The 13,629-nt window shown below is 40.3% G+C and overlaps 1 pseudogene; it reads left to right on the top strand.

Annotated features, from left to right (window-relative positions):
* Positions 1 to 4,362: 4,362 nt before the first annotated feature.
* On the top strand, positions 4,363 to 12,465 carry LOC143364133 (uncharacterized; annotated as a pseudogene).
* The last annotated feature ends 1,164 nt before the right edge of the window (positions 12,466 to 13,629 follow it).

Here is a 13,629-nt window from a genome sequence, read left to right on the forward strand (position 1 = left end):
ACATCTAGTTATTTACATAAATCTAGGAAATAGTTGTTATTGCATAATTATTTTCAATAAGGGTTATACAAATTCTGAATCAACATTTCACTATCAAAATATATAATAAAACATCGCAAACATTTAGCATTGTCAATGTACTAAAATGCTTGATAATATCGATGTGCTGATCTTCCCGCTGTAACTCGCATCATGTCATTTTACGCCTGATTTTATTTCGAGCCGTTCGCTTCGTTGCGAGCAGCTCGCATCGGTGCGGATAGCTCGCATCGGTGCGGATAGCTCGCATCGGTGCGGGTAGCTCGCATCGGTGCGAGTAGTTCGCATCGTTGCGAGTAGCTCGCATCGTGCGAGTACTCGACTCGACTCGAAAAGCGAGTCCCGGCTCGACTCGACCCGAGCTCGGCTCGCATATGCGAGCTTGGCTGCAGGCCTAGTGTCTATCCCTTTTGTGGTTTAACAAACCGTACTACAACGAACAATGTTTCTTTTCATTCATTTCCAACGAGAGATAGTGATAGGTGCATAACGTGGCTGATTAACTGTGGCTTAGATGATTGGGTGGAAATGTCTGATAAAAAATTACAAAATCGATATGTGTGCAGTCAACATTTTTCTAATCATTCTTTTTACGCGTCGGGTAGACTGCGTAAAGATGCCGTACCGGAAATTTTTCATTCGTCCGATATGAATAATAATAGTTTTAGCACTGAGTCAGACACTATGTCTATACAGGATGACATGTCATCAATACAAAGTTGTAATGGTTTGGAACAGCAGCTAATGGAAACCCAGGTGCAATTAGAGCAAGAGAAGAAAAAATATAAGGCTCTTCGCTTGCAATTGCGGGCAAAGTGTAAGGCAATAAATCGGTTGCAAGATAAGCTTTCTTCAGGCAATATCGATGATACATGTTTGAAGAACGCAATTTCTAAAAGAATTTCCGGGTACTTATTGACATTTGTCATTCTCATATTGTTTAAACCCAAATCGTGGCGAATTTTTTCGAAAAACGAGCAACAATTATGCATGACAATGCACTACACTTCTCCCGTTTTGTACCATAAAATGCGTGAAATTTTTGGTTTTCATTTGCCAAGTCCATCCACAATTAGTCGATGGTTCGGGAAAATCGACATTTGGCCAGGAATTTGTCCAAATTTATTTAACGCGATAAAATTAAAATCTTCTTACATGGAAATTGCAGATCGTAATTGCACCCTTGTATTTGATGAAATGGCCATCAAAAAGTGTCTCGATTTCCACCCAAAACAGCAGGTCATTGAAGGTTTTGAAGATTTAGGATTTTTGGGTAGAAATGTAGCTGTGGGTACACAGGTTCTTGTATTTATGATACGCGGGCTGTTCACTAATTGGAAACAACCATTGGCTTTCTTTGTATCAAAAACTGGTGTTAAAAAACATGATTTATCAATTATTTTAGATGAAATATTAGATGCATTGCATGAGACAGGTTTGAAAGTCAGAGCAGTTGTTTCCGATCAGGGAAGTAGTTATCAAAGCGTAGCAGATGAACGTGTTTCTGTTGAAAAGCCATTTTTTATAAGAAATGATCAAAAAATTTATTACATTTTTGATTATTTACATTTATTCAAGAGCATTAGGAATAATTTATTAAACTATGATTTTTCTATTAATGACTGTATAGTTTCGTGGCGCGATGTAGTACTTCTCTGGAATTTAGAGAAAGATAAAAGTACGCGAGCAGCTTACAAATTATCCGATAAACATGTTTTCCCAAATTCTTTTGATAAAATGAAGTGTAAGCTTGCTCTTCAAGTTTTTAGCAAAAGAGTGTCAGCTGCTATGTTTACCGCTTCACTCACTGGTAGCATTAATACAAATACTGTACAACACACAGCTAGTTTCTTTGAAACGCTTAATGATTTGTTTGGTAATTTAAACAGTCGATCTACCAGTGATCCAAATCCCATGAAGCGTGCTATTTCGTGTTTTAATAACATTGATCAACATTTAATTGCGCATGTTACCAACATGAGCAATTGGTTTGTACGTTCTTCTAACGGTCGTAAAACACATCCATGTCTTTTGGGATTACGGCAATCTATAAATGCCACCTTGCAGTTGTGGAACGATTTAAAAGAAGAAGGCAGTATGTTCCTTATAACATCACGCTTAAACAGCGATTGCATTGAAAATTTTTTTTCCGTTCTTCGAATGCACGGTGGCACCTATGATCGCAATCCTTCGGTAAAAGCGGTGCGTCTTGCAATTCAAAAAAATATATTATTGAATTTGAATCGTAGTATATATAGTGGTAACTGCATGCCTGATGACGATGCACCGTTAATGCCGGGGGATATGATAGCACAATGTGAATCAGCCACGTTGGAATCAGATGCTTCATTGTCTGCTATCCAAGAGAACACAGATGATGATAGTTTTGATGACAATATTGAAATCGATAATATTGAAGAACTGTCAACATCGGTGTGCTAGCTAGAATCGTGTGCGATTGAATACTTTGCAGGGTATATCGCTAAAAAATGTATTGAAAAATCGGGATGTCGTAGGTGTTACGATATGTTTTTGGAGAATAATGCAACGTTCACACGAGACGAGCAACTACTGTTATCCTTTAGAGCATATATTGTACACGATAACATTGAATTTGGGCATCTTTGTGTCCCGAGTGTACATTTTTCGGCCATTTTTAAAATTATAAATAAAACTTTTGACATGGTTTACCCATCCATACGCAGCGAGGCATTCATATTAGATAAACTATCGATATTTTCGATAATTTCACGTTCTGTGGAACAGAAATATCCAAACTGCTTTAACCAAGACGAATGCGCTGAACATAAGAAAGACATTGTATATTTTACATTAACAGTAAAAATTCATAAGGATACAGTGTGGCTCGGCAAGAAATGTAGATGTATAAAAAATTCCGCGAAAACATTTTCCAAATTATCGCATTTCAGACATGTTTAAATTTTTTCATTTTTATAGATAATCCTGTTGGTATTTCAATATACTTTTTAAGTGTGTCTATAATAAATTCATTAAAATCAGTTATTAATCATATTTTCGGAATTTCATGCATAGAGATTTGCGTATACGTTGTGTATATGAAATTCTGGAAACTAGGTTAATAAACATTTTGTAAATGATTTTTTTATAGAAGCAATTAAGAAATATATACAGCTGCATTGTAATATTTGGAATACATTTGTAGTTGCTTTGGCTCGAGGAATATGGTGATTGTAGTAGTTTTGTTTTGTATGTTTTATTATCATGCAAAGACTTTGTATTATATTCTTAACGATTTTTTTTGCTTGATTTATTCTTTTTTTCACGATTCGGAGTACACTCAATGTTCTTTTACTTAATAAAATGTGTAAATATATAACTTCGTGTATTTTATTGTGGTGTATACGTTTGTACACGTATGCTGATGTTGGTAAACATTTAATGTACTCTGGGATGGATAAGACCTTCTTTCACGCCTTCACGTGGCCCATCCTGTTAATTTTATTACTTTGACCACTGCATGTACTACATCACTGCATTGGGAAGTAATAGAAGAACTAAGATGAAAGAGTGGCATGCTATTACAATTGCATTATACGTAGAATGGTATATCTGGTTTTAATAGTAACGTGGCTTGATTTTTAAAGCCCAATAACTAGTAGAATTTATTACATATGTAAATGTATGTTTTTATGTCTAATTGTAATGTATTCTTTCTAGGAGATCATCTGCGCATATACATATATAATGTACATGTACGTATATGTAGGGAGCATCAAGAAGCACAAATTCACACTCATGCGGAGGAATTCATATTAAAAACATTATTATGTATTTTTGCTAGTATTTAAATATATCATTATTAATGTTACTTTTTTGGTAAATATTCCGCGTAATTATGTATATTTATTTACACTTTATTCCTACACACTTCCTTAACTTCCTTTTCATTCTATTTATGGCGTGTTTGGACTCATTTTTACCAGAAAAATATTACCAATTTATTGTTCATATTTTCATAACATGACAATAAATTATTAAAAAAATTAGATTTTTATTAGTAAGCAATGCTTATGAGCTTACATTGTTGTGTCCGGTAGCTGCTTGCCTGACTGACGATGAGCCACTGAAATTCTCAAGACCACGATCGGAAAAGAGTACGAAAAACAACACTGTAACACATTGCCTATTAATAATGAACAACCAGAACCCAACTGTCTTATTATTAAAAATATCGTAATGAAAATATTATGAGCCGATTGGAGATGTATTTCTGATAAAAACGAATCTAAATTCGCTATAAATCGGAGAATAACGAAGACTAAATTAACATTGAAAACTCTTATGGAAAACGGTTTCGGTAACGAATCTTGCCTACGCGGCCGCGCCGTCCCACGGCAGGGGGGGGGGGGGTGCTATCCCCTCCGCAGACTCGGCCCCCACTCTGACGTAACGTCGTCTGAGCTGCCTGCTCGACTATTCGACGCGTTCCACCGATTAGCGCAATCGTTTCCCGGTTCGGCGAAGCGCACATTTTGCTACAACTTTTAAACTAAAAAAAAATATCAATGCGAAATTGGGACTGATTCTTTTTAAAAATCGGGTTTAATGGTGTATACAGAAATAAGTTCTATATTTTTTAAGTAATTTTTTTTGTCCATTTTTAAGATATAGCCGGATAAGATGATGAAAAGTGCTCCCAAACCAAATTTATTTTTAGTCGCACCATGCTCAACAAAAAATTATAAAAAAAATTCATCAATATTCTACCTAATATCATACACGACTAAGATTTTTTCATAATTTTTGGTTGCATATATGTAAAATACAGCGGAAGTGTGAGCACATGGCTGCAATTCTGGTCACATTTCCGAAAGATTCACGAGGACCGATCTGTTTCCCAGGAAGATAAATTAGAATACTTGAAACAGATGATGGAAGAAGGCTCTAAAGCGGAAAGTGTCGTCAACGGATTCCCGACAACGGCGGAAAATTACGAAAAAGCTTTCGAGAGTCTCAAAAACCGTTTTGGTCGAGACGATTTGCTCATCGAGTTTTACACCCGAGAGCTACTTTCGCTTGCGTTGCAGAATGCGACTAATAAAGGGAAACAAGTAGATGTTTCGACAATCTACGACAAGATATCAGCGCATATTCGCGCACTTGAGACGCTTGGCGTCAAAACGGACAATTGTGCAACGATGTTGTACCCACTCGTCGAATCCTCGCTACCAGAGGAAATTCTTCGAACGTGGCAACGGTCGGCGTTCAGTACCAGCAACGAACCAGTGGACGGTGGCGAAGTTCCGGATCGTCTGACACGACTTCTCCAGTTCCTCAAGGCCGAGGTCAGCAATGAGGAGAGAATAAATATGGCGATCAGCGGCTTCACATCATCAACCCTTGCCGAAAAAAGAAGTAGGGACAGCAAGGGAAAGGAGAAGACCGGACCACTGACGGAACTGCCGAGCGCCAGCGTTTTGTTTTCGGGTGAGGAAAGACGTTTGAAATGTATATTTTGCGACGGTAATCACGAAAATGCGAATTGTGACAAGGCTAAAAAATTATCATATGACGAACGAAAAGATTTGATCAAACAAAAAAGATGCTGTTTCAAATGCTTAAAACCGAATCATCAGTCGAGTAATTGCCGAGTTAGGATATCGTGTGCATTTTGTGGTAACCGTCATTCGGTACTTATGTGTCCGAGTTTATGTAACGCAACGCGAAATGCGACTCCGAGTAAAAGCGAAACGCGTGATAGAAGAGAAAACGTCGAACAGAGCCTCGCGAGTTTTGTTAATATGCCTGACGTCATTTTGCAAACATTGCGCGTCGTACTGTATTCCGATTCAGAGAGAAAGGTTGCACGCGTAGTTATCGATCAGGGTTCACACAGATCGTATGTTCGTTCCGAGGTAGCGAAATTTATGGGGTATGAACCTCTCGGAAAAAGAACAGTGACTCACACACTGTTTGGCGGTGCGAACTCTGGATCCAAGGAACACGATATTTATTTGATTCGTATGAAGAGTTTAGATGGGAAATATTCATGCAATTTTCAAGTCATGAACGAGGATACGATTTGCACGGACATCCCAACGATTAAATCGGGTCCTTGGGTAAAAGAATTGGGAAAAGCCAACGTTTCTCTCACCGATCTGGAGACTACGAATGTTTCGGATAGGAATATAGATGTATTAATAGGCGCTGACGTGGCGGGCAAACTTTTTACCGGGAAGAAACGCGATCTACCGAGCGATTTAACAGCCTTCGAGACGAGATTAGGCTGGGTAGTTATGGGAAAAAACCCTACAAACGATCAGGAAAACTGTTCCTCTACCGCATTGACGATGTTCGCGGGTGAGATGGGTATTTCGGATCTTTGGAGATTAGACCTCATAGGTATACAGGATCCGATCGAAAGAACGACCCAGATCACTAAAGAATTAAGGGTTAAGGAAAATTTTCTAAAAAACATTTCTTTAAGCAAAGACGGAAGGTACACCGTTGGATTGCCCTGGGTCGAGAACCACGCACCAATTTCACGTAATTTCGAGTTAGCCAAAAGTAGATTAAATGGTACAGTGAAAAAACTAAACAGAGATGGCCTGTATGAAGAATATGATAAAATATTAGCAGAGTGGCTCGAACAGGGCATAATTGAGCGCGTACCAGACAATCAATTGAAAAACTTAGCCCACTATTTGCCTCATCGTCACGTTTTAAAACCCGGAAGTACTACGCCGATACGACCAGTATTTGATGCCTCGGCGAGCGAGAAGGGTTTTCCGTCATTGAATCAGTGTTTAGAGAAGGGACCCAATCTAATCGAGTTGATTCCAGCGACGTTATTGAGATTTCGTAGAAATGCAATAGCGGTTCTTGCGGACATTCGTAAAGCTTTCTTACAAATCGAGATTAATTCAAAAGGCCGCGATTATTTGCGTTTTCTATGGTTTTCGGAAGGAAAACTAGTAACATTGCGTCATAAGCGCGTAGTATTTGGCCTTACAAGTAGCCCATTTTTGTTGGGGGCAGTTTTAGAATACCATTTCGCGAGAATTTTGAAGATGCAGAATCAACAGTTATGGTCCAAAGATGTTATTAACCAATTAGCAAAATCCTTTTATGTGGACAACTGTGTCACGAGTGTCGGATCTCGTTCAGAATTAAGCTCTTTTATGCAACAAGCGAAGGGAATAATTGCCGAAGGTAATTTTGAATTACGAGGGTGGGAGTATACTCACGATTTTTCGGGAAAAGAAACCACACTCGTACTCGGAATTTTATTTAATAAAGCTCGCGATACGATATCGATCAATCCTGCAATTCTCGACAACCGCGGTAATGAAGTAACGAAACGAAAAATTCTTTCAATGGCACATAGGGTGTTCGACCCCATCGGTTTTACGGCACCGGTCACACTAATTCCGAGATTAATATTAAAAGGTCTGTGGAACGCGGGGTATGACTGGGACACACCGGTAGACGAAAATACGCGGAAAGAGTTTTGTAATTGGCAGAAACAATTACACTATTTAAGTGATATCGAACTGCCGAGAAAATTCGGCACGGGCGTCTTTTCGCTGCACACCTTTTGTGATGCAAGCCGGGCAGCATACGCTACCGTCACCTTCTTGCGCGTGGAAAACGATAGTCCTGTAGAATTGCATTTACTTGCCGCGAAAGCGCGAATCGCACCGGATAACGCAACTATTCCACGTCTCGAACTCCTGGCCGCGTGCATAGGTAGCCGTCAAACTGACGACATGTTACAAGCCCTCAGTTGTAGAGACATTCCCGTTTTTTGTTGGTCCGATTCAACTACAGTTTTGACCTGGATAAATCGAGACAGTCAATGGGGTATTTTTGTATGGAATCGCGTACGCGAGATTCGCCGTCTATCAGAATCGTGGACGTGGAAATATGTACCCGGACCACTAAATCCAGCCGATCTTCCGTCGCGCGGATGTCAAGCTAAACAGTTACTCGATTCGCGCTGGTGGGAGGGGCCTGATTGGTTGCGCGGACGTCAGCAAGATTGGCCAAGTATAAAGGGCAAAATTGACGAAAGTGAGGTAAATAGTGAGCTAAAAAAGTCCGCCGAGATCTCAATGCTTAATGTCAAACACATAGATGTAAGCTTGGTAAATAGATTTTCATCGTATAACAAGCTAATAAGATTTTTTAGTATTATGCTGAGATTTAAGAAATTTTTGAGAAAAGAAAGCATAAAAGAGAGATATTTGACATATAAAGAGATTTACGAAACAGAAGTAAAACTATTAAAATGTTTGCAAAAAGAAATGTTCTCACCAAAAAAGGACCCAAAGTTGTCTGCCATTAGAGATCGAACGGAGTGATATAAACGGGAAAGATATGCGTGAAGTTTTGTTAAACGAGCAAACCATTCGTAACGGCGACAACGAAAAAAACCGCGAGGCTCAACCTACTTATAATATCGAAAACGTTGTTAGGACTCGAAGCGGGCGTATTATTCGAAAACCCGATTATTATGTTTCGTGAAGATTATCCCAAGCGGAACTCCATGTATTTTCATTTTATGTTGTTTAGTAGGTATTCCGTTTTATGTCTTAAGCGATTTATGAACGTCATTCAGCGAAAGCGTATTGAGTCCAGGACTCAAGGTGGGAGGATGTGAGAAATGCACGTGCATTTACAAGCGGCACAGATGGCCCCTCGACTACCTAGCATATTTTTTCGAACAGGCCTTCCCTTTTTTCCGCCGTTTCCTAAATGACTACGGAAAAGGAGGCCATAAAATGGTAAACGAAGGCCCCGAACGGACAGAGTGGGTCCTAGTACATGTGCAGGCCATCCGTGCAATTGGCACTACCCTTGGCCTGCGCCAGTCGAGGGGGCCATAAATTAAGAGGCCCATTTTAGGGTACCGTAAACGCGCTGCTCCGGGAGTCATACTTTTTAGAAGTGCACTAAAACGACTTGAGGGAGTGACTTTCTCCTCCACGGATCAAGAAGACCCTCCTGCCCCAAGTCGTTTAGCGAATAGGGATGATTTTTCCCCCGTTAGCGGATACCTCCGCCCAGTCAATTTTAGTTTAAATAGAGCTGACCCCGCAGCAGAAAGTTAGGATTCAAGCATTCGGACTGTAGAGTGTTTTCGGTGTGTCGAGATTTTTAGTGCTCAAGTATACGCGACACGCTGACATTGACGGTTTTAATTTCGGTCCGGATATAATTAATAAAGCCTTGTTTCTTGTCTATTCGGAATCCTCGACTGTTTTGTGAAGTGCCCTTTTTTACTCTCACCGTTCCTTTAATAAAATCAACAGTGGGCAATTTGGACGAAATCGGATTCAAAATCAAGGAACTTTCGATAGGAATGAGGTAGAGCGATGAAATTTTTTTTAAATGAAAGCTGAAACTTAGTAGAATATGGGAAAAATAGAGAGATTGTGGTCCGAACGTTTTTTAACCTCGAGAAAATTCGTTAAACGCGCACAAATTCAAGAAAATGTTAGTTTTTTCAATACCACGCCCGGAAAAAAATTTTTTCTAACATGCTATACATCATTTCCCATAGATTTCTTCACGCTGATTTCAAATCTGGTCTCAAAATTTGTCTACGACCTCAGGATTTTGCAAAAACTAGATTTTTGTGACAAAAACTAATGAAGTCATTTTTTCGTTGAAATGATTGAATGGTAATAATCTCTCTAATTTTCCCATATTTTACAAAGGTTCAGCTTTCATTTAAAAAAAATTTCATCGTTCTACCTCATTCCTATCGAAAGTTCTTTGATTTTGAATCCGATTTCGTCCAAATTGTCCATTGTGCGGCACGCGGCATACAGTGATCAATTTGGACTAAGTTTCAGCTTTCATTTAAAAAAAATTTCATCGCTCTACCTCATTCCTATCGAAAGTTCCTTGATTTTGAATCCGATTTCGTCCAAATTGCCCACTGTGCGGCGTCCCATGATTCTGGCATCACGACTGGACGAGTCTGATCGAGCTCGATGAATACAGTTGTGTTCGTACGTGTCGTACTATTGCGTTCGTCGTTTATTTTCTCACTACAAACGTGAAAGAAAATAACACAACTACATTCTGAGTCACATAGATTGACATCTCGCAAAAAACGATCAATTACATAATTATTGATTAATTAACTCTTAACTCTTTCGAATTTCACAATTAATATTAATTGATATTTTACATGATTCTTTAAAGCTAAAGTTTATGTTGTTTAAATGAAATATACATGAAAATATATAGTAAATTTCAATTTAATTTCTTTTTCAAATTCAGTTACAAAATATATTCAAAATGGATGCGCATCAATAGTGTTAAAAAATTATAGAAATGCAAATAATAATTATACGCATGGAGAAATGTATAAATAAAATGTATAAAATAAATGTATGAAAATTGTATTTCTATAATTTGAAAATGTTGTATCTATATTTATTTAATGTTGTATCTGTAATAATTAATATTGTTGCGGAGGCTTCGGCCCCGCCTCGCCGGCGAACACATCCCTCAACCAAACAACAACACCGAACACTACCAACAACTATATAACTATTTATTGGCTGTCAACGGACAATGTTAAAAGATGCGATACAGGTGCGTGCTCTCGCTTCGTCGACTCGAGAGGTTCTGTCGTCTGTCTTCTTCTTAACAACAACCCCGTTGGCCGGATACCATAATATCGATACGACGGCCAACTTCTCTCGATCGCCGCAATCGACAGCTTCCATCGTAACACTGCTCCCCCTCTCGAAAAAAACGGGCGTCCCGACCGCGGCGAAATTCGTCTGTGGTAACGTCCCAACCTTCATGCCTCGTAATCGAAAGACGGCTCCTTGACATGTTAACCTCTGTCTGAAAAGTCGGTGAAAGAAAAGAAATTTGCTTTAACCCGGTGGCCTTAATCAGACAGTAAACGTCCCGACATTTGTCCTCCGTCTCAGGGGAAAACCACCTAAAAACCCTGAGCAGGACGCTGGCATGAGGTATTTCCCTTAATGCTTCAGTGTAGTTATTCCGTCGACTTCTCGCCCTTCCCCTTGACTCTTGTGGCTTGAGTGCTTCTTTCTTGACGTTTTCCCGGGTGCTGCCCTCCCCCCGGGCGACCACCGAGTCCTCTCCAGGATGCACCTCCAATCATCGCGAAATCTATCCGCGATAACATGGTGATTGGTGCACCACTCTTTGTGGACCAGTCGGGAAAGGGGGTACCCTCCTGAGGACGTATCCTCGCGAGGATACCACTTCCTCCCCCGAATTCCTAGGACTGTCTCTTTCACAAATGGAAAGTGATCGAGGTGCCGGAACGGAGTCGCACCCTCGCCTTCTTTCGATGCAGCGTCCTCTTCGTGGGCGAAAAGTGTCTAGGAATTCGGATTCCTATCCTAAACCACTGTAAGGTGCAAGCCGGTTCACGTGAACAACCTTCGGTTTTGCCTTAGGAGATCGGACTATTCGAAAAATTAATTCGTTCAATCGATTCTTGACGATGTACGGTCCTTCCCAGTCAGATTGGAGTTTCGGGCACCGGCCTCTTGTACGTCGTGGATTAAATAGCCAGACCTTGTCACCCGGATTGAAGGAAACCCGATTCGCATGAACATCGTACCAGGACTTCATTTTGTCACCACTAATCTTCATTCGTTGGCGTACAAAATCATGGATTCCCAAGATTTTAGCCCTCATTTCTCCAATGTAAGCTCCCTCCTCCTTCCTTTCAGAAGCGTAGTTACTGCCTCTCAGGAGATCCAAAGGAAGTCGTAATTCTCGACCCATGAGGACCATTGCCGGAGTATTTCGAGTTACCTCATGTTGAGAAGTCCGATATGCTAAAAGGAACGTCGGTATCCATTCATCCCAATCTTTTTGATGTTCGGAAACAAACTGTGTTAGATACTGTAACAATGTACGAATCATCCTTTCGACGAGTCCGTCCGATTGGGGATGTAAGGGTGTCGTCCTTGTCTTTCTAATTCCAAGCAACCTCATCAACTCTTTGAAGACACTCGACTCGAAATTCCTACCTTGATCTGAATGCAGTTCTAGTGGCACACCATGGCGACTTATTACATCTGTTAAAAGGGTCTTCGCAATGGTTGTTGCTTTTTGATTCGGAAGCGGAATTACTTCTGGCCACTTCGAGAAATAATCTACGACAACAAGGGCATATCTGTTTCCGGTCATAGATTTTGGCAAAGGGCCCACAATGTCAAGTGCAATTCTTTCAAAAGGTGCTCCAACATTGTAAATCTTTAAAGAGCCTTTTCCTCTCTCCCTAGGACCCTTCTTCGCTACGCAGCTGTCGCAACGACGGCACCATTCCTCAACATCTCGACGATGATCAGGCCAGAAAAACCTTTGTCGAATCTTAGCAAGTGTTTTGCGAACTCCGAAGTGTCCTCCCCATGGGGCGTTGTGACACTCGCGTAACACCTCTTCGGTTTTGCATCTAGGGACGATTAGTAACGGAACTGCTTCCTTCCCGTCCGTAGATTCCCACCTCCGGAAAAGCAAACCCTTTCTCGCTTCAAGAGAGTCCCAAATTTTCCAGTAAAATTTTGTTACGGGGGAAAATGCGGAAACTTCCTGCCAGTTTGGCTTATTTCGTTCGATTATCCTCCGCAAAATGAAGTTTATTTCTCCATCGGTCTCTTGCGCTTTCCTCCATTCCTCCGAATTGGCGTTTCCACAGATCGTCCTGAACACGTGCTCTTCCTTTTCGCACATTTCTTCACGTGACTCCTTCTCCTCAAGGCGATGGCAATATTTACATTGCGAAATTTCGCATGGTCTTCTTGACAGACTGTCTGCAGTGACATGCAACTTCCCTTCTCGATGTCTAATTTCAAAATCATACTGTTGCAGCCTTTCTATCCAGCGAGCCGTTTGTCCTTCCGGATTCTTGAACGACAATAGCCACCTTAACGCAGCATGATCAGTCCTTACCAGAAATTTTCGACCATAAAGATAGGGGTGAAAATGTTCTATGGACTTAATTATCGCCAAAAGTTCCCGTCTTGTAACGCAATAATTCCTCTCTGCTTTTCCCAGCATTTTTGAAAAGTATGCAATAACTTTCTCCTCTTCACCTTGAACTTGCGAGAGGACTGCTCCAATGGCAAAATTCGACGCATCTGTATCCAAAATGAAATCTGCGTCTAATAAAGGATAAGCTAATATCGGAGATTCGGAAAGACGCTGCTTCAGCCACTCGAATACCTTGTGACATTCTTCCGACCATAAAAACGTAATTTTATCTTCCGTCAGGCGATGTAGTGGCCTAGCGATGGAAGAAAAATCTTTGACGAATTTTCTATAATAAGTGCAAAGTCCGAGAAAACTCCTTAATTCCGTTTTACTCCTCGGAATTGGCCATTTCTGGATTGCCATTATCTTTTCGGGATCCGTTTTAATCCCGCGTTCGGAAACGATATGTCCAAGGTATCGCACCTCTTTGCAGAAGAAATTGCATTTCTTTGGATTCGCTAATAGTTTGGCTTGGCGCAGGCGTACGAAGACAGTCCTCAAATTGTCCATGTTTTCTTCGAAACTTCTTCCATAAACAATTATGTCGTCTAGATATACTAGGCAGAT

The sequence above is a fragment of the Halictus rubicundus genome, unplaced genomic scaffold (genome assembly GCF_050948215.1).
Source record: "Halictus rubicundus isolate RS-2024b unplaced genomic scaffold, iyHalRubi1_principal scaffold0292, whole genome shotgun sequence".
Classification (NCBI taxonomy): Eukaryota; Metazoa; Arthropoda; class Insecta; order Hymenoptera; family Halictidae; genus Halictus; species Halictus rubicundus.